Source organism: Neophocaena asiaeorientalis, unplaced genomic scaffold, assembly GCF_003031525.2.
Source record: "Neophocaena asiaeorientalis asiaeorientalis breed wild unplaced genomic scaffold, Neophocaena_asiaeorientalis_V1.1 scaffold194, whole genome shotgun sequence".
Lineage (NCBI taxonomy): Eukaryota > Metazoa > Chordata > Mammalia > Artiodactyla > Phocoenidae > Neophocaena > Neophocaena asiaeorientalis.
In genome coordinates, this window is record NW_020172638.1 from 1799197 (window position 1) to 1825454 (window position 26258).

At 38.1% G+C, this 26258-nt stretch overlaps 1 pseudogene; it reads right to left on the reverse strand.

Annotated features, from left to right (window-relative positions):
* Positions 1–895: 895 nt before the first annotated feature.
* On the reverse strand, positions 896–25134 carry LOC112395965 (40S ribosomal protein S15 pseudogene; annotated as a pseudogene).
* Positions 25135–26258: the final 1124 nt, after the last annotated feature.

Below are 26258 nucleotides of genomic sequence, written 5' to 3' on the forward strand. Positions count from 1 at the left end.
ACTTGGCTTAAGCAGCATTTTCTCGCTGCGAAGAATAAAATTATTTTACAGCTAGACTGGGACACTGACTGACACTGACTCTTGGCCAAGATAAGGGCAGTGGGCTAACTAATGATGTGTAACATGCTATTTAAAGTTTGAAACTCCCCTAGCAGCACTTAGGACAGGTTTATTTTAACTTTTTTCTTCTAGCTTTATTGAGGTATAATTGACATATAGCATCGTATAAGTTTAAGATGTATAACATAATGATTTGACATATGTATATATTGTGAAATGATTACCACAATAAGTTTAGTTAATATCCATCACCTCACATAGTTACAGTTTTTTTTTCTTGTAGTAAGAACTTTTAAGATCTCTCTTAGCAGTTTTCAAATATGCAATACAGTATTTTTAACTATAGTCACCATGCTGTACATTACATCCCCAGAACAAATTTCTTTTATAAGAGAAAGTTTGTACTTTCTACCACCTTCACCCAGGCCCCCTTCCACCGCCCCAACTCCCCACCTCTGGCAACCACCAATCTGTTCTCTGTTTCTATGAGATCGGTTTTATTAGATTCTATGTATAGGTGAGATGATACAGTATTTGTCTTTTTCTATTTGACTTATTTTACTTAGCATGATGCCCTCATCCCTGCTGTTCCAAATGGCAAGATTTCCTTTTTTAATGGCTGAATAATATTCATATATATATATCTTAAGACATCTTTATCCATTCATGTGGATGGGCACTTAGGCGTTTTCTTGTCCTGTAAATAATGCTGCAGTGAACACATGGGTGCAGATATCTTTTTGAGACAGTGATTTTATTTCCTTTGGATATATACCCAGAAGTGGAATTGCTGGATCATAAGGTAGTCCTATTTTTATTTATTTTTTAAAATTATTTATTTTTTAGAGCAGTCTGTGCCTTTATTGGCCAAGCAGGCTTCATGAAGGGGATGAAGCTGGAGAAGTGGGCGACCCTGATGTCTGAGCAGCTCGTGCTTCACAGGCTTGTAGGTGATTGACAGCTTGCCCATACAGTGGCCAATCACCCCAGGCTTGATTTCCACCTGGTTGAGGATCTTGCCCTTGTAGCCGCCCACTATCTTGGGAATGATGATCATGTCCCACAGGTGCATCTTAACAACCTTAGGCTTCTCTGTGGGTGGCGCCTTGTTCTTGGCCTTGCTCAGGCACTTAAGCGGCGAGTGCTGCTTCCTCCGCAGGCCAGATTCAGCCGCGGTTGCTGCCGGGCGCAGTACAACTGCATGAGCAGCTTGTAGGACTTGTCCAGCAGATGGTTGAGGTCCACGCCTGAGGTAGGTGGACTTATGGAAGGTCTGCCTCTTTTGCTCCACTTCTGCCACCTTGTCAGTTATTGGAAAATGTTGGTAGTCCTATTTTTAATTTTTTGAAGAACTTCTATACTGTTTTCCATAGCGCTGCATCAATTTAGATTTCTACCAACAGTGTGGAAGGGTTCCCATTCCTCCACTTCCTTGCCAACATTTGTTATCTCTTATCTTTTTGATAATAGCCAGTCTAATGTATGCGAGGTGATATCTCTTTGCGGTTTTAAATTGCATTTCTCTGATGATTAGTAATGTTGAGCACCTTTTCCTGTGCATGTTTGCCATCTGTATGTCTCCTTCGGAAAAATGTATATTTGGGTCCTTCACTCAATTTTTAATTGAATTATTTTGTTTTCGCCACTGAGTTATATGAGTTCCTTATATATTTTGGATATTAACCCATTATCACATGTGTAGTTTGCAAATATTTTCTCCCATTCTGTAAGTTGCCTTTTCATTTTGTTGATTGTTTCCTTTGTTGTGCAGGAGCTTTTTAATTTGATGTGGTCCCACTTGTTTATTTCTTATTTTGCGTGCTTGTGCATATCTAAGAAATGACCAGTGTTAAGGAGCTTTTCCCCTGTGTTTTCTTCTAGGAGTTTTATGGTTTCTGGTCTTACATTTAAGTCTTTAATCTATTTCCAGTTAATTTTTGTGAGTGGTTTAAGGTTGGGATCTAGGTTCATTCTTTTGCATGTGAATATCCAATTTTCCCAGCATTATTTGTTGAAGAGACTGTCTTTCCTCCACTGAGTATTCTTGGCTCCCCTGTCAAATATTGGTTATCTGCATATGCGAAGGTTTATTTCTGGGCTCTCAATTCTGTTCCATTGATATATATCTTTTTGTATACTATTTTGATTATTATAGCATTGTAATGTAGTTTGAAATCAAGAAGTGTGATTCCTCCAGCTTTGTTCTTCTTTCTCAGGATTGCTTTGGCTATTCAGAGTCTTTTGTTGTTCCAAATGAATTTTAGGATTGTTTTTTCTATTTCTGTAAAAAAAAAAATGCCATTGGACTCTTGATAGGGATTGCATTCAATCTATAGATAGCTTTGCATAGTATTTTAACATATCTTATTTTAACAATATGAATTCTTCCAGTCCATGAAGACAGGATATCATCCCATTTGTGTTTTCTTCAATTTCTTTCATCAGTGTCTTATCGTTTTTAGTGTGGAGATCTTTCACCAACTTGGTTAGATTTATTCCTAAGTATTTTATTGTTTCTGATGCTATTGTAAATGGGATTTTTCTTTATTTCTTTTTCAGATAATTCATTTATTAGTGTAGAGAAGCACTAATGATTTTTGTATGTTGATTTTGTATCCTGCAATTTTACTCAATTCGTTGATTAGATCTAACAGTTTTTTGGCAGAATCTTTAAGACTTAATATATATAAAATCATGTCATCTGCAAATGGAGAAAATTCTACTTCTTCCTTTGTGATTCTGATGCTTTTCTTGCTTTTTCTTGCTTGATTGCTCTGGCATAGGCATGGTGAGAGTGGGTACCCTTGTCTTATTCCTGATCTAGGGCCAGTTTGTTGGTGCTTTATAGCTGGTGTAACCAGTTTAACAGTCGGGCTTGGTTATGTGACCAGAAGGTCATGGAAGAATCTGCTGGAACCTTTTAGGGAGTTCTCCCTAAACAGAGACTCATTGGACAAGTCTTTCACCTCCTTGGGTGAATAAGAAGGACCATGGGGAGCTGTGCTTGGGAGGCTCTTGGGAGTCTTGTGAATATGTTCAATTATCTGGTCCTATTGTAGTCCTTGAGGGAGTACTAATCCTACCAGGTTATTATTGGCTGTCTACCTATATGTCTTCCCCATAGATGTGAGAGTTTTGAGAGCAAGAACCCTGTGTGCATATTGTTTACTATTGTATCCTTCATACTGAAAACATTGCACAGAACACCATGAATAGGCAAAAATGTTTGTTGGATAAAATGAGTGAATGAAGTAGTAGTTGACATCATGGAAAAGGCTAGATGTTTATTAACTTAAATCCACAAATATTTATTTAATGCCTTTTATGTGCAAAATGTAATAATTGTTTTTTAAAATATTTTCTTTTTAAAAATTCGATATAAATTTTTATAGTAAGTATGGTTTATTTATAGTCTGTATTTAATAATTCTAATATATAAAGTCATTATAGTTCTATTTGTGTGCCTTGTTGTCCTTGAGTATTTGCTGTTCACTGTATCTGAAAATTACCTGTAAGAACAATTTAAGTCAAAGAATGAAAGTGAATTCCTTCAGAAAGAACTTGGATTTGTTTCTACCAAATGCCTGAAGTTACTACCGGTCTAGGTTCACTTTAATCCAAGTTCAATTTTTAAGTTCCCTGGACCACACAGATGACATGATTCCAGCCTGAAAGACGACTTACCCTTCCTTGAGGGTGTAGCCCTTTGAGGTCATAGCTTTTTATGCAGACAGTCTCCTAATAGACTTCCCATCTTCTATGGGCCTTGGGCTTTGTTCTCCATGCTCCTAATCCTGTGAGACCATCACAATAAACATTTTTATTTTACAGAAATATCCGAGAAATAATAAGGAAGATGGTGAAGGAGTAAGACGTGGAGATCACCTTCCTCTCCACAAATACATCAAAAATACATCTACATGTGGAACAACTCCTACAGAACACCTACTGAATGCTGGCAGAAGACCTCAGACTTCCCAAAAGGCAAGAAACTCCCCCACATACCTGGGTAGGGCAAAAGAAAAAAGAAAAAACAGAGACAAAAGAATAGGGACAGGACCCGCACCTCTGGGAGGGAGCTGTGAAGGAGGAAAAGTTTCCATGCACTAGGGAGCCCCTTCACTGGCGGGGACAGGGGGTGGGCAGTGGGGAAAGCTTCAGAGCCATGAAGGAGAGCGCAGCAACAGGGATGCAGAGGGCAAAGCGGAGAGATTCCTACACAGAGAATCTGTGCCGACCAGCACTCACCAGCATGAGAAGCTTGTCTTCTCTCCCATTAGGGGCTGGGAGCTGAAGCTCGGTCAGACCCCAGGGACAGAACTGGGTTTGGCTGTGTGAAGACAGCGTGAAGGGGGCTAGTGTGCCAGCCGGGAGGGAGTCTGGGAAAAAGTCTGGACCTGCCAGAGAGGCAAAAGACCTATGTTTCGGGATGCATGAGGAGAGGGGATTCCTTCCCAGTGTGCCCACAGAAAGCAGAGCACTGCCTAAACGAGCTCCAGAGATGGGCGTGAGCCGCGGCTATCAGCTCAGACCCCAGAGATGGGCATGAACCACTAACGCTGCTACCGCTGCCATGAATAATCCTGTGTGCAAGCACAGGTCACTATCCACACCCACCTGGGAGCCTGTGCATGACACCACTGCCAGGGTCCCATGATCCTGGGACAGCTTCCCCGGGAGAACACACAGCAAACCTCAGGCTGTTGCAATGTCACGCCAGCCTCTGCCGCCTCAGGCTCACCCCTCATTCCAATTATGACTACCGTACCCCTCCCTCCCCCCAGCCTGAGTGAGCAAGAGAGCCCTAATTAGTTGCTGTTTTAAGCCCCTCCTGTCTGGGTGGGTAAAAGACGCCTGAGGGTGGCCTACACCAGAGGTGGGGCCAAAACCAAAGCTGAACCCCAGGAGCTGTGCGAACAAAGAAGGGAAAGGGAAATTTCTCCCTGCAACCTCAGGAGCAGCAGATTAAGTCCCCACAATCAACTTGATAAACCCTGCATCTGAAGATACCTGAATAGACAATGAATGTTCCCAAAATTGAAGTGGTGGACTTTGGGAAGAACTGTAGACTTGGGGTTTGCTTTCTGTGTCTAATATGTTTCTGGTTTTATGTTATGTTAGTTTAGTATTTAGTGCTTATTATCATTGGTGGATTTGTTTATTAGTTTGGGTGCTGTCTTCCTTTTTTTAAATATATATATATTTTCTTTTGTCTCCTTTTTCTCTTTTTGTAAGTGTGTTTGTGTATGCTTCTTGGTGTGATTTTGTCTGTATAGGTTTGCTTTTACCATTTGTCCTAGGGATCTGTCCTTTTTTCTTTCTTTCTTTCTTCCTTTTCTTCTCAGCCATGTGGCTGGCAGGGTCTTAGTACTCCGGCCAGGTGTCAGGCCTGAGCCTCCGAGGTGGGAGGGCCGAGTCCACGACATTGGACCACCAGAAAGCTCCCAGCCCCACGTAATATCAATTGGCGAGTGCTCTCCCAGAGATCTTTGTCCCAACACTAAGACCCAGCTCCACCCAACGGCCAGCAAGCTCCAGTGCTGGGCACCCCATGCCAAACAACTAGCAGGACAGAAACACAGCCCCACCCATTAGCAGAGAGGCTGCCTAAAGTCATACTAAGTTCACAGACACTCCAAAACACACCAGCGGATGCAGCCCTGCCCACCAGAAGGACAAGATACAGGCCTACCCTCCAGAACACAGGCACCAGTCCCCTCCACCAGGAAGCCTACACAAGCCACTGAACAAACCTCACCCACTGGGGGAAGACACCAAAAATAACGGGAAGTATGAACCTGCAGCCTGTGAAAAGAAGACCCCATACATAGTAAGTTAAACAAAATGAGAAGACAGAGAAATATGCAGCAGATGAAAGAGCAACGTAAAAACCCACTGGACCAAGCAAATGAAGAGGAAATAGGCAGTCTACCTGAAAAAGAATTCAGAGTAATGATAGTAAAGATGATCCAAAATCTTGGAAATAGAATGGAAAAAATAAAAGTAACGTTTAACAAGGACCTAGAAGAACTAAAGAGCAAACAATGATGAAAAACACAATAAATGAAATTAAAAATTCTCTAGAAGGAATCAATAGCAGAATGACTGAGGCAGAAGACCAGATAAGTGACCTGAAAGATAAAATAGTGGAAATAACAGCCATAGAGCAGAATAAAGAAAAAAGAGTGAAAAGAGTTGATAACAGTCTCAGAGACCTCTGGAACAACATTAAATGCACCAACATTCGAATTCTAGGGGTCCCAGAAGAAGAAGAGAAAAATAAAGGGTTTGAGAAAATAGTTGAAGAGATTACAGTTGAAAACTTCCTTAACATGGGAAAGGAAAGAGTCAGTCAAGTCCAGGAAGCGCAGAGGTCCCACACAGGATAAATCCAAGGAGAAACACAGCAAGACACATATTAATCAAGCTATCAAAAATTAAATTCAAAGAAAAAATATTAAAAGCAGCAAGGGAAAACCAACAAATAACATACAAAGGAATCCCCAAAAGGTTAACAACTGATCTTTCAGCAGAAACTCTGCAAGCCAGAAGGGAGTGACAGGACATATTTAAAGTGATGAAAGGGAAAAACCTACAACCAAGATTATTCTGCTCAGCAAGAATTTCATTCAGATTCGACGGAGAAATTAAAAACTTTACAGACAAGCAAAAGCTAAGAGAATTCAGCACCACCAAACCAGCTTTACAACAAATGCTAAAGAAATTTCTCTAGGCAGGAAACACAAAGGAAGGAAAATACCTGCAATAACAAACCCAAAACAATTAAGAAAATGAGAATAAGAACATACATATTGATATTACCTTAAATGTAAATGGATTAAAGGCTCCAAACAAAAGACACAGACTGGCTGAATGGATAGCAAAACAAGACCAATATATGCTGTGTACAAGAGACCCACTTCAGACCTAGGGACTCATACAGACTGAAAGTGAGGAGTTGGGAAAAGATATTCCATGCAGTTGGAAAAAGGTATTCCATGGTAATGGAAATCAAAACAAAGCTGGAATACCAATACTCTTATCAGACAAAATATACTTTAAAGACTACAAGAGACAAGGAAGGACACTACATAATGATCAAGGGATCAATCCAAGAAGAAGATAGAACAATTGTAAATATTTATGCACCCAACATAGGAGCACCACAATACATAAGGCAAATGCTAACAGCAAACAAAGGGGAAATCAACAGTAACACAATAATAGTAGGGGATTTTAACACCCCACTTTCACCAAAGAACGGATGATCCAAAATGAAAATAAAGAAAGAAACACTAGCTTTAATAGACACATTAGACCAGATAGACTTAATTGATATTTATAGAACATTCCATCCAAAAACAACAGAATACAGTTTCTTCTCAAGTGCTCATAGAACATCTCGAGGATACATCATATCTTGGTTCACAAATCAATTCTCGGTAAATTTAAGAAAGTTGAAATCATATCAGGTATCTCTTCCAATCACAATGCTATGAGACTAGATATCAATTACCGGGAAAAAACGGTAAAACATACAAACACATGGAGGCTAAGCAATACACTACTAAATAACCAAGAGATCACTGAAGAAATCAAAGAGGAAATCAAAAAGTACCTAGAAACAAATGCCAGTGAAAACACGACAACCCAAAACCTATGCGATGCAGTAAAAGCAGTTCTAAGAGGGAAGTTTATAGCTATACAACCCTGCCTCAAGAAACAAGAAAAATCTCAAATAAACAACCTAACCTTAAACCTAAAGCAATTAGAAAAAGAAGAAACAAAAAACCCCAAAGTTAGCAGAAGGAAAGAGATCATAAAGATCAGGTCAGAAATAAATGAAAAGAAATGAAGGGAACAATAGCAAAGATCAATAAAACTAAAACGTGGTTCTTTGAGAAGATAAACAAAATTGATAAACCATTAGCCAGACTGATCAAGAAAAAAAGGGAGAAGACTCAAATCAACAGAATTAGAAATGAAAAAAGAAGTAACAAGTGACACTGCAGAAATACAAAGGATCATGAGAGACTACTACAAGCAATTATATGCCAGTAAAATGGACAACCTGGAAGAAATGGACAAGTTCTTAGAAGAGTCCAACCTTCCAAGATTGAACCAGGAAGAGATAGAAAATATGAACAGACCAATCACAAGCACTGAAATTGAAACTGTGATTAAAAATATTCCAGCAAACAAAAGCCCAGGACTAGATGGCTTCCCAGGCAAATTCTATCAAACATTTAGAGAAGAGATAACACCTATCCTTCTCAAACTCTTTTGAAGTATAGCAGAGGGAGGAACACTCCCAAACTCATTTTACGAGGCCACCATCACCCTGATGCCAAAACCAGACAAAGATGTCACAAAAAAAGAAAACTACAGACCAATAACACTGATGAACATAGATGCAAAAATCCTCAACAAAATACTAGCAAACAGAATCCAACAGCACATTAAAAGGATCATACACCATGATCAAGTGGGGTTTATCCCAGGAATGCAAGGATTCTTCAATATATGCAAATCAATCAATGTGATAAACCATATTAACAAACTGAAGGATAAAAACCATATAATAATCTCAATAGATGCAGGAAAAGCTTTTGACACAATTCAACACCCGTTTATGATAAAAAGTCTCCAAAAAGTGGGCATAGAGGGAACCTACCTCAACATAATAAAGGCCATATGTGACAAAGCCACAGACAACGTCATTCTCAATGGTTGAAAACTAGAACCATCTCCTCTAAGATCATGAACAAGACAAGGTTGCCCACTATAACTGCTTTTATTGAACATGGTTTTGGAAGTTTTAGCCACGGCAATCAGAGCAGAAAAAGAAATAAAAGGAATCCAAGTGAGAAAAGAAGAAGTAAAACTGTCACTGTTTGCAGATGACATGATACTATACATAGAGAATCCTTAAGGTGCTACCAGAAAGCCTCTAGAGCTAATCAATGAATTTGGTAAAGTAGCAGGATACAAAATTAATGCACGGAAATCTCTTGCATTACTACACACTAATGATGAAAAATCTGAAGGAGAAATTAAGGAAACACTCCCATTTACCATTACAATAAACACAAAATATCTACGAATAAACCTCCCTAAGGAGACAAAGGACCTGTATGCAGAAAACTATAAGACACTGATGAACGAAATTAAAGATGATAAAAAAAGATGGAGAGATATACCATGTTCTTGGATTGGAAGAATCCACATTGTGAAAATGACTATACTACCCAAAGTGATCTACAGATTCTGTGTAATCCCTATCAAACGACCACTGGCATTTTTCACAGACGAGAACAAAAAAATTCACAATTTGTGTGGAAACACAAAAGACCCCGAATAGCCAAAGTTTTTCTTGAGAAAGAAAAACAGAGCTGGAGGAATCAGGCTCCCAGACTTCAGACTATACTACAAAGCTACAGTAATCTAGATAGTATGGTACTGGCACAAAAAGAGAAATATAGATCAAGGGAACAGGATAGAAAGCCCAGCGATAAGCCCATGCACACATGGTCACCTTATCTTTGATAAAGGAGGAATAATATACAATGGAGAAAAGACAGCCTCTTCAGTAACTGGTGCTGGGAAGACTGGACAGCTGCACGTAAAACAATGAAATTAGAACACTCTTTAACACCATACACAAAAATAAACTCAAAATGGATTAAAGACCTAAATGTCAGTCCAGACACCATCAAACTCTTAGAGGAAAACATAGGAAGAACACTCTTTGACCAAAATCACAGCAAGATCCTTTTTGACCCACCTCCTAGAGAAATGGAAATAAAAACAAAAATAAAGAAATGGGACCTAATGAAACTTAAAAGCTTTTGCCCAGCAAGGAAACCATAAACAAAACCAAAAGACAACCCTCAGAATGGGAGAAAATATTTGCAAATGAAGCAACTGACAAAAGATTAATCTCTAAAATATACAAGAAGCTCATGCAGCTTAATATCAAAAAAACAAACAACCCAATCCAAAAATGGGCAGAAGACCTAAATAGACATTTCTCCAAAGAAGACATACAGATTGCCAACAAACACATGAAAGGATGCTCAGCGTCACTAATCATTAGAGAAATGCGAATGAGAACTACAATGAGGTATCACCTCACACTGGTCAGAATGGCCATCATCAAAAATCTACAAACAGTAAATGCCTGAGAGGGTGTGGAGAAAAGGGAACCCTCTTGCACTGTTGTTGGGAATGTAAATTGATACGGCCACTATGGAGAACAGTATGGAGGTTTCTTAAAAAACTAAAAATGGAACTACCATATGACCCAGCAATCCCACGACTGGGCCTATACCTTGAGAAAACTATAATTCAAAAAGAGACATGTACCACGATGTTTATTGCAGCACTATTTACAATAGCCAGGACATGGTAGCAACCTAAGTGTCCATCGACGTATGAATGGATAAAGAAGATGTGGCACATATATACAATGGAATATTACTCAGCCACAAAAAGAAACAAAATTGAGTTATTTGTAGTGAGGTGGATGGACCTAGAGTCTGTCACACAGTGAAGTAAGTCAGAAAGAGAAAAGCAAATATCATATGCTAACACAAGTATATGGAATCTAAAAAAAAAATGTCTCTGAAGAACCTAGGGGCAGGACAGGAATAAAGATGCAGACGTAGGGAATGGACCTGAGGACACAGGGAGGGAGAAGTGTAAGATGGGACAAAGTGAGAGAGTTGCATTGACATATATACATGACCAAATGTAAAATCGATAGCTAGTGAGAAGCAGCCGCATAGCACAGGGAGATCAGCTCGTTGCTTTGTGACCACCTAGAGGGGTGGGATAGGGAGGGTGGAGGGAGACACAAGAGGGAGGGGCTATGGGAATATATGTATATGAATAGCTGATTCACTTTGTTATACAGCAGAAACTAACACAACATTGTAAAGCAATTATACTCCAATAAAGATATTAAAAAAAAAAACATATGGAATGCCCTCAGTGTAGAAGTGGCTTCCTTGTGCACTTTTTGGATTCCTGATTTATTTTGCTTTTGTTATTAGATCTTTTGCTTTGTAAGAGATTTGTAAAAGAAAAAAACAAAACAAAACAAAAAACAAAAGTCCTTCCCTCAATTTTTTTGTTTTCCTCTGGCGGTTTGGTCAGAATAACTGAGTCTCCCATTATTGGAAATTAGAAATCTCACTCAAATATATTGTAGTTATCAAAGAACTTGCAAATAATTGCAGTGAGAGACAGAGGTGAACCCGAGTAAGTATAGGACAGGGACTGCTAATCTTTCTGCCATCATCTCCTACAATTTTCTGCCTCTCTTATCTCACTCAAGTCCTATGAACCTCTTATTCTTCCTCATACATACTTGCTATTTCTTCTGTCTAGAACCCTCTTCTCCCAGATCTTTTACACCTGCCAATTCCTGTTGTTGTTCCTCCTTCCTGACACTAGAAGAAGCTTATTTTTTACTGTTTCACATTTATTAGCATCTCTACTACTGAGTGGAAAAAATAAAAGGAGATAAATCTTAAATTAATTCATTTTAGTGAAATTAGGGCTGATGAGAAAAAGTAGTAGTAGATGAAATTAAAACTAACATTTGAAAATATACTTTTTAGATTTTCTATGATGAAGTGAAAACCAAGAGGCGTGGGATTTGGCCCTGGTGCTACCACTGTTCCTTAAGGTGGAGTTAGTGTCTTCTTTTGCAAAATAAGTGAGTTAGATTTCTAAGCACATTTTCAGCTCTAAAATTACTTTATTAAACAATTTATATTATTTTAGTGCTACAGGCTGGATAACATCAAGAGTTTTCAGTGGTTTCAGAATCTGAAAATCCATTTCCATGAAAGCTTCTCTCAGGTATTAATGTCTTAGGACTATATAACAATCCTGAGATACTGTGTTCACAGTCTTTAGGACTTGTGGAACATTCTAAGTCAGAGATTTTTAAAGAAGAGTGCATATCTGAATCACCTAAGGAGTATTTTCAAAATGCACATGCTTGCACCCTGCCCATTCCAGGCCTACTGAAATCAGAACCACAGTAGTGGCTTTTCAAGCCTCTGCTTGCATCAAGTTTGTAACTATTCATTTGGTCAAAGCATGTCACATGGTCAGGCCCAAAGGCAGTGTGAGAGGGCACTATAAAAGGGCATGGATACAAGGATGCATTAAAAACTGGGACTATTAGTGCAATCAGTCTCCCCCAATCTACCATATATTTATTGAGAACATGCGGTCCAGCACACTATTCCTGCACATAGTATATATGCCATGGGAATCTATTGCTAACAGTATGCTAAATAGTTGAGAAACATTGCCTTTTGTCGTCCCCATTATTCTCTGATTAATGGTTCCTTGAAGGTACTCTTTTGGAAACCAGCTGTCACTGATAATGGTGTTGGCAGAGACTGTGGTGGCTTCCTGACAACCAGTGCTTTCCCCTCCTCCTTCTCGATGTAGATTCTGTTTTCTCTGACGTGGGCACAGTCTTACGCATCTCTTTCATTTTTCAGAGAATAAATTTGGGTGGAAATATTTTTAGACTTTTATAGGAACTAATGAATTCAGCTGCCTTTTTACCACCCCTCCTCTCTCCATCCCTGTCTTCTTTTCATGTGTTTACTCTATGTGAGTTCATACATTTTTCTGTTTGTGTATTCATTATGGAAACATGGATTATTGGGTTAAAATTTGTTAACAAATTTACAATTGTAGTGTCTTCAATTATTTTGAAGTGTGTTTGTTGCATTGCAAGAAAGGCCTTTGCAGAGTCAATCAGTATTAGACAGTTTTGGTAATATACTATGATGGTATCTGAGTACTTGATATTTCTTAAATATTTGTTGCAAATGAAGCTAACTGAATGATGACAAGGATAATATAAAGTTGTTCCATTCAATGAATCAGAAGTATGGAACTTCTCTGAAGGGTTTAGTTACAATTTCACTTTTATAACAGTTACTATTCTTTTCTGACATGTTTTTTTCTTTAATTGAAGTATAGTTGACTTACAATATGATTAGTTTCAGGTGTACAACATAGTAATTCAATATTTTTACAGATTACACTCCATACAAAGTATGACTATATTCCTTGTGTTGTACAATACATTCTTGTAACTTTTTTTTTTAATATCTAGTAGTTTGTACCCCTTAATCCCCTTTGCCTATTCTGCCCCTATCCCTACCCCTCTGGTAATCACTAGTTTGTTCTCTGTATCTGTGAGTCTGTTTCTGTTGTGGTATGTTTGTTCATTTTATATTTTAGATTCCACACTTAGTGAAATAAGTCAGACAGAGAAAGGCAAATATGGTATGTTTTCACTTATATCTGACATCTTTTTGATCCTTTTTTTCTCAAGTACTCTGTGAAATCATCTTAAAGGTAATTTCATTGAAGTCCTGAGATGGTAATATCTATAGTCAATTCATGAGTATCACCAAATTCTTGTGCTTTACGACTAGTTTAGTTATAGTGAGGAAAGTGAAATCATTCTGACCACATTCTACCTTCAAATAAGCATTTTTATAGTTAGTAAAACTGGTTTTGCTGGTTAAGAGAAAGTATGGGTAAATATTCACTTGTTCTTCAAATGGGGGAAGATTTACAAGAATAAAAGCAATGTGAAAAAATCTTAAAGGAAAAGGCAAACAGATTTGACTGCATGAGAATTCCAAATTTCTGTGCAATGATAACAATGAAAATCCACCATAAATTAAAATTAATGGTAAAATATAAGTGCAAAAAATATAATAAAGAACTAATATGTTTTAATATGTAGAGATGCTAATAAAACATTGAGAAAAAACTAACTGCCCAGTAGAAGATACGGGCTATGGTCATGAACAAATCACAAAAGAAAAAGAAATAACCCACAAATGGTCAATATATTTATGTGTGAAATGATAAATTGCATTAAAAAATAAAAGAATGGTAAGGTAATGAGATAATGGTTTTGACCGTGAAATTAGAAAAGAATGATCCAAGATAACACTCCATGTAGTCACTAGTGCTCTTGGAAGGGCATGTTTATACATTGCTCATGGGAAGATATATTGGGACAATCGTTTTGTGAAACAACTTGGCAATTGTACTAAGAATCTTAAATATGTTCCTACCCTTTCATTGAGGCATTTAACTTCTAAGCATCTATCCTAAGGAAACAATTGGATAGCCAGGCAAAGTTTTACAAAAGAAGATTTGTCCAGATTTTTCTTTCAACAAAGGAGGCAAGAATATACAATGGAGAAAAGATAGTCTCTTCAGCAAGTGGTGTTGGGAAAGCTGGGCAGCCGCATGTCAGTCAATGAAGTTAGAATACTCCCTCACATCATACACAAAAATAAACTCAAAATGGCTTAAAGACTTAAGACATGACACCATAAAACTCCTAGAAGAGAACATAGGCAAAATATTCTGACATAAATCATAGCAATGTTTTCTTAGGTCAGTCTCCCAAGGCAATAGATATGAAAGCAAAAATAAACAAATGGGACCTAGTCAAACTTACAGGCTTTTGCACAGCAGAGTAAACCATAAACAAAACGAAAAGACAGGGCTTCTCTGGTGGCACAGTGGTTAAGAATCTGCCTTGCAATGCAGAGGACATGGGTTCGAGCCCTGGCCTGGGATGATCCAACATGCTGTGGACCAATAAGCCTGTGCGCCACAACTACTGAGCCTGCACTCTGGAGCGTGCAAACCACAACTACTGAAGCCCACGTGCCTAGAGCTCGTGCTCCGCAACAAGGGAAGCCACCGCAATGAGAAGCCTGCACACCACAACAAAGAGTAGCGCCCACTCGCCGCAACTAGAGAAAGCCCATGTGCAGCAACAAAGACGCAACACAGCCAAAAATTAATTAATTAATTTTAAAAAAACAACAAAAAGACAACCTATGGACCGGGAGAAAATGTTTGCAAATGATGCGACCGACAAGGGCTTAATTTCCAAAATATAGAAACAGCTCATACTACTCAGTAACAAAACAAAACAAACAAAAAATCAAAAAATGGGCAAAAGACCTAAATAGATATTTCTTTAAAAAAGACGTACAGATGGCCAAAGGCATGTGAAAAGATGCTGAACATCACCAATTATTAGAGAAATGCAAATCAAAAGTACAACAAGGTATCACCTCACATTGGTCAGAATGGCCATCATCAAAAAGTCTACAAATTAAGTGCTGGAAAGGGTGTAGAGAAAAGGGAACTCTCTTACACTGTTGGTGGGAATGTAAATTGGTGCAGCCACTATGGAAAACAGTATGGAAGTTCCTTAAAAAACTAAAGATAAAGTTACCATATGATCCAGCAATCCCACTCTTGGGCATATATCTGGAAAAGATGAAAGCTCTAATTTGAAAAGATGTATGCACCCCAATGTTCAAACCACTATTTACAATAGCCAAGACATGGAAGCAACCTAAGTATACATGAACAGATGAATGGATAAAGAAGATGTGGTATGTATATATACAATGGAATACTACTCAGCCATAAAAAAGAATGAAATAATGCCATTTGTAGCAACATGGATGAACCTAGAGATTATCATACTAAGTGAATTAAGTCAGACAAAGACAAATATAATATCACTTATATGTGGAATCTAAAAAATAGTACAAATGAATTTATTTACAAAACAGAAACAGACAGACTTAGAAAACAAACTTATGGTTACCAAAGGGGAAGGCGGGGAGGAGGGATAAATTGGGAGCATGTGATTAACAGATGCATATACTGTATATAAAATAGATAAACAACAAGAATTTATTGTATAGCCCTGGGAACTATACTCAATATCTTGCAATAAACTATAATGGAAAAGAATAAAAAAAAGAATATAGGTATATACATATACTTGTATAACCAAATTACTTTGCTGTACATCTGAAACTAACACAATATTATAAATCAGCTATTCTTCAATTTAAAAAAAGATTTGTCACAATATTATTTATAATAGCAAAAATTTGGGAAATATCTTAAATGCCCAAGGATGTCGAAATTGTGACACATTATGGATTATTACATAGCCATTAATAATCATGTTTATAAATAATCCCAGTTATGTTAATTAGAACTAATATAAACAGAGAAAATTGCCCAGAATTTAATATATCAAAATGTTAACTTCTGGTGGTTTAATTATGAATAATTTATTTTTTTTAATACTCTTCTGTTTTCAGCAAGGAACATATATTATTTTGTCACCAAAAATGTTATTTAAACTTATGAATACTTTAAAAATCTTGTAAAATTCATTAGAACCAGTCCTGTCAGACTGAGCAAGCTTGTTAGAATTCTGCTCCATGTTTTGCCTTCTCCCCCAACACCCCCCGTTTTTCTTCTCTTTGTGACTCAATCCTACCCCAGAGAGTAGGTTGGTTCTCTTGTTGGATAGAAAACACAGACCATTCTGTGGAGAGATGGTGGGATGTTAATGAATTACAATGTGGGAAACAGGGGAGCTTTCTTTCTTAAACACAGAAGATCCTGTGATGAGGTTCCTTTGATATCTAGTACTGATTACACTCAAAGTAATATTTCAATCAGGCTGTGGAAGTACATTCAAAACCTTGTCATTTGTCCCAGTGTAGATTGACTAGTTCAGGTAACTGAAGTATCCCAATTCCTTACTATATTCTATTTCCAGAAGTCCCATGGAAAATAGTCCAAGTTTTCATGTTATCCACTCCATTCCATTTCTAAATGGGTCTGCATTGCCAGCACTTGTTGATCAAGAATTTGTCAAGTTTGTTGTTTCAGTATTCTGTAGCAAAGAGTACCAGTATGTTAGTCTCCAGAGCACCAGCAACTGAATGATAAACAATTCAGGTGTGAGGAAAGGCTTGCTGGTGTGGTAGCTTCTGCTTCTCCTTGGGGAACTCATTAAAAGCCTGAAAATGGCTAACAGTCTCTGAGAGCCTGGCTGTACTAGCACTTTAACATCAATGAAATTTGTTCTCCCAAGGGCACTTCCTAGATGACTGAGCATTATGTGGAAACCTCCTACTAAGTAGTCTCCCCTTTCCATTGGTGTGTCATAATTTTAACTCTAATTCTTCTAACCAAACTGTTGTGATAGATCTAGTTAGAGGCTGGATGTAACTCCCAAATCACTGTTGAGTTCAAGAAAATAGGCTGGACCCAGACATACCAAATGTAGGATTCTAGGGAAAGCAGAAGCAGCAAGTGTGATAATTACAACAACATTGAGAGCTCACTCTAAACCAGGTACTGTGCTAACAGCTTTACATAGATTATCTCACTAAATTCTCCTGGACATCTTTAGAGAGAGGAGCTATAACAAATCCCTATTTTACATATGATGAAATTTGAACCCTAGTGATTTGATGCCTGAGCCCCAGCTCTTAACCATGAGATGAAAGTGAAATACATTTGAGAATGTAGAACCTGTGCTTGCCAATCCGAGTTCAACAACTTCTGTTTCCAGTCTTCAAAGAGTTTCTGGGAGTGTTATATTTTCAGTTCATAGACCTGAGCAAGCTGTTCACCTTCACTGGCAAGGAGAATCATGTCTAAAAGATTCAAATGCTTGGCTATACCTGTTGGTACTCCTCTACCTGTCATGGCCAGCTGATCACCTCTGTGTCTAACCTGAATGTATCTTACCCAGCAGGGCAGTGGAAGACTCAGAGATACAAAGGAAAATCTTTCCCCCACCAACCAAGCTTTCCAATACAAAATAGACCTAACCATTTTTTCTTTTGATTTATCTAAGATGATCCCTAACATTCCTTGCGTATCTTTAAAATCATATGAATGTATGAACAATCCTGCGCTGGATGAAGTCGAGTTCTTTGCCCTTGGGAGCTTGAAACTACATGTTTCAAAAGCCTGGAGATTGTTTTGAGAGTAGTTACAGCCACAATTCATAAAGCACTTGGTATTTGCTCAGCACTCACATCAGTAAGTACTTTACATAGTTTCACATTTAATCCTCACCACAACCCTACTAACTAGATGTGATTATCCCATATTTTACACACGAGGGACCTAAGACTAAGAGATACTAAGTAACTTGCCCAAGGTCCCACAGCTAGTAAATTGAGCTTGGGTCTCTTTGATTCCAGAGTCCCAATTTGGGACATCAATACCTACTTCAAGGCTCCTCGAATTTTAATATGTGTAAGAATCACCAGAGAATCTTGTTAAAATGCAGATTTTGCTTTAGTACATCTGGAGTGGGGCTTGATATTCTGGACTTCTAACAAGTGCCCTGCTGTGGTTGATACTTCTGGTCCTTGGACCACTGTTTGAATAGCAAGGCTTCACAACTTCCCCAAAAAGGGAAAGACCAGACTTTTGGTAATTTAATACTTCAGGTTAAATGTGAAGAAGGGAACTTTTCCTAATTTGTCCTTATGAATAAAAATAAATATTAATATAAAAATAGCAGTAACTGAACAAGCCAAATATTATTCTAAGCACTTTACATGTCATATCTTATTTAATTCACTCAACAACCCTCGGAGGTAGATAATATTACTGTCCCCTTTTACAGATGGGGAAAATGGAGTACAGAGTAATCAATGGATAGGTTTTGTTTTCCCCAGCCTCTTCTTGCTCTTCCCCATTCACATATTTTCTCGATTCCTGAACTTCCTTAGAGATTCATTCCCTTGTTTCCATTTAAAAAGCAATCCCCTAGATGAAGGTAATACACTGCTTTGTCATTTATTTATACCTTAGTCTCTATTTTATAATGAAGGTGTAGGGAGGAAACAAAGTACAAAACATATGAGACCTTCAGTTCCTAAAGAAGGGAAAAAAAGAAATGGAAAAGATAGACTGAGTCTCTAATGAAGCTTGGCACTACTTGCTTTGCAAGTTGCACTATGAGCCCTGATGGCTTCACCCACACATATTCCAAAGTTGAAGCCATTGGTGATTTCAAGATAAGAAATAAAATTAAGTTGTAGATTTATTAGCTATGCAGAGATCACCATGGAGACAACCGAAAGAACTCTCACCATTGAGATCTCTCCCTACCCCTCTCTGCCTGAAATGATCAGTACATCATATAAACATCATAAATAAATTTGGGAGGGAAGACTACAAAGCAAGCAGACTAGAGCCCCAGAAGGACTGGTGATGGGGTGAATTAACAATCCAGAGAAAATTTCTAAGGTTGGTCTTCCAAAGTCACATGTTTCTGGGTGCTATGTAGTTTCTTCAGGGAAGAAGAGAAATTTCCAGAGCTTTGTTCATGTTAGCATGGGATGATTGGAGGAAGGTCAACTTAGAAACTAGTACCAACTCTAACCCTGTAGTACAAGGAAAGAACCTCAAATGAGGCTCTTTCCACTATAAGGGAATCACTATGTCAATATGACTCCTGGTCCACTCCCCTGTGTCATCAACATAATGATGAAATCAAAATGTACTAGGGAACAGTAACCTTGGCAATGTGGATTTTTGTCAAGTAGCTCTGACCCAGAACAAGTGTCCTCTCAGAGAGTAGACTCCACAAAATGCAGCACTTTTTCTTCAGTGGATACTTACATTTTCAGTATTTTGTATAAGGAGAGCATGGAAATAATATTATCATAGGTAGAGCTCCCCAGGAAGCCGACTTTGAGGTGAAATTTGACATGCAAAATATTTATTAGGGTGTGCCGTTGGGGCATAGGGGAAGGGAGCAGGGCTTGGAAAGAGGGAGAAGTTGAGGTACAAGGTAGGCCTGACAACAGCCATGGCCTACCTTACAGAGAGCTCTGAAACTAGAATGGCTCTTCAGAGTTGTTCCAAGTTGGGTCAGGATGGCCACATCTTTTTACTCTTGCATTGATTGTTCATTGGATGCGGGTCATTGGGTTAGGGGAATTGGGCCAGATGGCTCTTTGCAGCTGAGGCAGCCATGAAGGGGCTGACAGCTGAAGGCTGCCTGCCAACAGCACTGCCAGCAGCTGAGGCAACAAACCCTTCACTGAAGGGAAATCAGGGTAGCACCTCAGTGTCTACCACAGATAGTAGTGATTTCAAAGTACCAAGAGCTCCAAAGTCAGATAAGTGAGATGTGATCTTTACTTTTAAATTAAGAAAAGCTGTCTGAGTCATAAACCACTTCCCGGGGCAAATATTGTGTTGGCCAAAAAGTTCGTTCGGATTTTTCTGTAACATGGAAAACCCCGAACGAACTTTTTGGCCAGCCCAATATTTAAGTGATTCTGCTAAGTATGAAAAGGCATTTCACTGGTCTTGGTATTCAGAAAATTAATTAAAAGAAATGCATTTTTATCCCTTATTCTGAATAAAAACCAAATAGATTACTCATTCCAGTTTTACAGTGTACATATGTGTTTAAATGTCAATGTGTATTTTTTCCATTCTCTTACCGACTCAGGAAAAGGTGCAAGAAGATTTAAATAATGAATTACCATATGGGTAATATACTCATTCATTCATTTAGCAAATATTTATTGAGCATCCATTATATGTCACAGCACCACACTAGCCATTGGCTCTGTAAAATTAGTAATAACATAGAACCTGACTGAATAACTATGTCAGACAAACTCTGAAATAATAAAGAGTAGCAGGAGGAATAGAGGTGGGTAGAAAACACAGGTAGGAAGAAGCATTTGCTTCTTCCAGTTGTCCTTTTCTACCTGCCATTTGGTAAAGAAGAGATGGGCATGGGCAGTCTCAGCAGGTAAGGGTAAGTGAGAGAAATAACTGTTACCAAATTAAGTTGTATGGACCCAGCTCGGGCCCTAGCCTGGCCAAGCCTTCTGCCTCCGTTTGGGTTCTAGTAGGCAAATAACGAAACCAAAGCTGAGATCGGCACAGCACTTTTTTCAGTGGCCAAAGAATGGAGAAGGGGAACTAAGTTCACAGATCATTTCTTCCCCACCTGGCGAGAGGGACTTGATTTTAAAGAGTGAAGGCAAAGGGAAGAGGAGTGAGGTTAATGATGGGAATGTATATGCATTATTCTACCAGGGAAAGGGCAGGGCTTTTTCCGAGGGAGTGGGGTGCCACCCACTTTGTATTCTCTCTGGGTCCTATTAATATCTGGTCATGGCTGCTGGTAGGTGTGTCATTTAATATGCTAATGTAGTAAAATCAGCGAATAATGAGACTCAGGGTCTGCAGGAGGTCAGATTCATAGCCATCTTGGTCCCAGCTTGTTCCATCTTGTTTCTTTGTTTGTTTGTTTGTAGCTTCCTTTCTTATCTCTGGACACTTTAACTTAAAGATTTACGTTAACTCCTGCTAAAGGTTGCAGGGGTTGGCAGGTTTTGAGCAAAGTAGTCCTGCTAAAGGTGGTGGGGTGTGGGGGTTGATGGGTTTTGAGCAAAAACCTGGAGCAACTTTGGCAACACAACCATCAACTTCATTTTTTTAATCAATTCTTTATTACATTCCTTCTGTCTTTCTGGTTACCTTTTTTAGGTGACTGTCCTTCTCTGGGGTTAATAGACTTCATGAGGTTCTTCCATTGTTTGTGGAATGAACTTCCATAATTAATAAGTTCAAATTTGCCTGTAAAATGACTAATGGTTATTAATGCACTGGATAACTGAAAATGGGCATCTAAAGATGCGAGAAGTAGAGATTGGAGAAAAGTATATCCCTTCTTTCAGTGTGGATATAACAACTTGGAAAGACTAAGTACTCCTTAGCAATCTGAGAATTTTGTTGAAAGAGGTTCCTAAATTGGAAGACAGAGGTCAGACAGCTTCTTGGATTAAAGAGATTAAGGACACCATTGTCTGTTTATGTTTACATTCTTGAGCAAGCAACTAAATTCAATAGGAAGCAAGACATCTAGAGTGAAGAATATTTCTTAGAATCCTAGGGAGAAGATTTCACCCAGAGGTTGTACCAACCAAAACAGAATAGGTCTTTACAAAACAGCCTCTAATAGTATTTTATTTACTCCATTTCTGAATGCCATACAGAATAAATTTGCTTTCTTTCTTTAATTGAATCTCATGTATCTTTGACCCATTCTTACCAGGACACCTTTCTACTTGGTGTTGACCCCACTTTATTTTTATTGAATTTAAAAAGTTAAAGTAAATCTCCTTACCTTTGTAAAGAGTTGTGAAAAACTGGTTCAACTGATTCTCACCCCAAGATCTGTTGAGACAGAGGTGGAAGCTGAAAGTTGACTTAAACCTTAGAGTTTTGGACCAGCAGCATCAGCATTATCTGGGAACTTGTTAGAAATGCAGACTCTCAGGCCCTACCCCAGAACTCTTGAGTCATGATCTGCATTTTAATAAGCTCCTAAGGTGAATCCTATGCACGTTAAAGTCTAAGAGGCACTGATTTACAGCATTTGTGGAAAAGTCCTTCCTCTATAGCTAAGTTAAAAACACAGGACAGTGAAATACTTAATTTTCTTTCCCGAGTCTCTGTTCACTGTTCTTAATAACATTGTAACAAGTTTGGAATACAAAAGAATTATCAGACAAGAGACCTTTTATAAATACAGCTCACAGAGATCCAAGGGGCCATCTGAAATGGAGTCAAACTTTTGGAAAAGCTGAAATAGAACTTTTCATTCATTTCTTTTTCAAGTAGTTTAACTGGGGGAAAATATCTAAGCAATATATTACAGATGCAAAAATCTTTAAAACAGAACCAGAGGAAAACATTTTGGAAATGGTTTTAAAACGACTCTGATAAAAATGTAAGAAACTTGAACTGTTTCCCCATGAAAAGAATACAGCTGGAGGCAGCATTTACAGCTGGCAGGGAAGAAGCTCAGCTAGTCAGGGCGAACTGGCCCAATTTTACATCAATTATTATTACATTATGTTCATTTAGAAAAACATTAAATGTTCCTCTTTGTCACTTTTCTTTGCCATCTCTTTAGATATGAAAGGATATTTAGTATATCTACCAGAACATGAAATAATGCTCACGAAATATAATCACCAAGTTGGTCATCAGCTGCTGGCCTAACCAGTCCTGCTGAAGCATTTGAATCTCCTTCCTGCACCCTGAACTCAAGCAGATGGCAGGTCGGCAGCAGTGGTGACAACTGGCTACTGAAGGGGGCATAAGTCCAAAATGAAGAGATCACATTCCTTGCTGTGGAGGACCAGAGGCCTATTGTGCTTTTCCAGCATGATCACAAACAGGCAGTTTTTTGGGTACTGCAGGCAGGTGGAATGAAGGACTCTTAGATGAACCGTCACTAACAACAAAAATTCAGATTACATGTAGAAAGAGTAACAAGCAATGCAAGTAAGGCTGAATTCAAACAATAGGTTCCAAAATAGAGCACTCTATTCCAAAGGATCATGCTCTCTAACTCGTGAATCAATTTTTTCCCTGTTTTGCTCCTTAGTAAATTGGACAGAATTGTTATTTTTATTTTATAGACAGGAGAAGGGAGGTTAAATGATTTACCCACATTTGTACAGCTTATCTATAGGAAAGAAAGTTGAATTTGAGCTTTTTGATTGCCTGTCCAGTGGGCTGATATGCTTTATCATGCACAGTAATACATTTGAAGCAACTTGCTCACATTTTATAGTAGCAGTTAATGATCTCTTTGGTATTGTTTATCAGTTGTTTCAAATGTGTTGTTGTTTCACAAGCACTTTCCCCAACTAGGTGCCAAGTATCTTGTGGACAGGCCTGGGCATATTTTATGTGCTCAGTGAATGCTGATTGAATAATTACCAAGGAAAGATGAAACATTTGGAAAAGAAGGGAAAAAAGGAGTGGAACATAACGGAGCTGGGGAGAAAGACACAGCTCTCAAAAGTTGCATCCTAGTCATTTAAATTTAGGGCATAACATCGCAGAATATTATATTTGGAAGGGTCCCCGGAGACGATCTTACCTAACCTTCTACCTATTGAGGAGTATCTTCTTTTATTTTCTTCCAGTTTTATTGAGATATAATTGTCGTACAGCACTGTATAAGTTTAAGGTGTACAGCATAATGGTTTGACTTACATACATTGTGAAATTATTACCATAATAGGTTTAGTAAACATCCGTCATCTCATATAGTTACAACATTAAAGAAACAGAAAAAAATGTTTTCCTTGTGATGAGCACTCTCAGTATTTACTCTAACTTTCATATATAACATACAGCAATGTTAATTATATTTAACATGTTGTATATTCCATCCCCAATACTTATTTATCTTAAAACTGGATGTTTGTACCTTTTGACTGCCTTCATCCTATTCCCTCTCCCCCTACCCTAGGTTTACCTTCTATAGAACCCTTCATTGGCCTCCCTCTGGTTTTGCTTAAATATCTCCAATGTTGTGGAGCTTATCTCCAATCAGGTCTGCTCTTAGACTGATCTATTCCTCAAGTTTTTCTGTGTCAGTTAAGCAATCATTTATTGAGCAACTGTGTCTCAGATGGCATGCTAGCTGTCAGAATACCAAGAAGAAGAATAGATCAACTTCTCTGTCATGTAAAGCCTAAATGGGTGTTGCTGTTCTGCGGGCAGCTCTCTTCCAAGTCTTGTTTTATGGATCCAGCCTCCTTCCATCTTGTGACTCTGGTGTGTTCAACTTAATGCTTCTAAGTTTCCCATGCTCATTTGCTGCAAGCCAGAAGTGAAAGGGCATGAAGGATGTGTGTGGGAGTCGTTAGGAGTCAGGCCTGGAAATGATGCACATATTCTGGAATAATTCTGCTCATATTCCTTCGCTAGATCTCAGTCACAGGTCCACATCTAACACCAACAATTGCCTAGCTGTAGGCCCAGGAAGGCGAAAACAAAGGTTTAGTCATTGGCTAGCAGTTTCTGCCATAGTGCTCTCATTATGCACAGTTTTTGGATGAGGTGAGGATGGCATGCTCCAAAGATCATGTAGGTATAGTTAGCCAGGATTCACACTTGGGTGATATGGCACTGCTGCTCTCCCAGTGTCTCTTGATGTGTGGCTCCCAGGCCAGCAGCATCAGCATCACCTGAGAACTTGTTAGAAATGCACATTAATTGACCTCACTCCAGACCTACGAAATCAGAAACTCTGAGCTGGGGCCCAGTAATGTGTTTTAACAAGCCCCCTCCGACTGACTCATACTCACGTTTGAGAACCATTGCACCATACTGTACTACCTTTCATTTAAGGGCTTCCAGAGTATTTTTCTAGTTGGCCATCAATATTATCCATTATCTAGAGAAATGTCTGACAGTATTAGTGACCAACTTGAAAAATAAACATTTAAAATTATTTTTACTTCAAATACAAAAATATTATTTGCTCTGCTTTAATTTTAAAATAATGGTATTTCTGTTACAGCGTTGCCTTGCTTTAAGTGTTATTTATGCAATTGTCTATTTTCTCACACTAATTTCTAAGCATCCAAAATGCTCTTGTATCTCCCACAGCCACTAGTAATTTGCTTTCCAAATAGTAGGCATTCAATAATGGTTGGTGTAATTGAATGAGAAAAAAATGTTGTACGATAATGTTTCTCATTAAACTGAAGATATATGGAAAGCAGCTTTAGATGATAAAACTTTTCAGTCATATTTTCCATGACTATTAAAAACTTCACAGAAAGGACAGTTTAATATCTTCATTGTCAATCGATAGCAAGATTTGAAAACTGCTGTTATCAGATGTGAAAATTTACAATGAGACGTTTAAAAATTATTAGTTACTTAAAAATCCACAATGTTCTATTTTTCTTCCTGAAATAACTTTCTCAATTAGCTAATTTATAATGCACACACTAACAGACTTTAAAATACAACTTTCATTTATTGGATATTTCACAGGCTCTGATGGAACTTTAGAATATGTCTAAAATAATTTTTAGTGTTTCAAATAATTACTGATTCGGCATAGAACTATTTATCATGCAGGAGACTATCCTTCAAGAGTGATCTTTTCAGAATGTTGTTTACATGGCGATGTCTCATGTAAATTTTGCTGCTAGATGTGACTATTATCTTGTATATTTCACCACCTCCCTTCTTCCCTTCCTCCCATAAATCAGAGTATTGGAAAGATAATCAGAACACATTTTACCATGCATATATGTGACAGCAAATAATATTGTGAGGTTATTTTCCATTATCTCTATCTTCAAGTTGAAAATCAAATTGAAGCATTTATCTATATAGTGTGGATTTCACTGGTGCATCTAAGCATTTCTTTGTAACTGAATCAAACATAATTTGGTATTATCAAATGAGATGGGGTGACTCATGAGCTA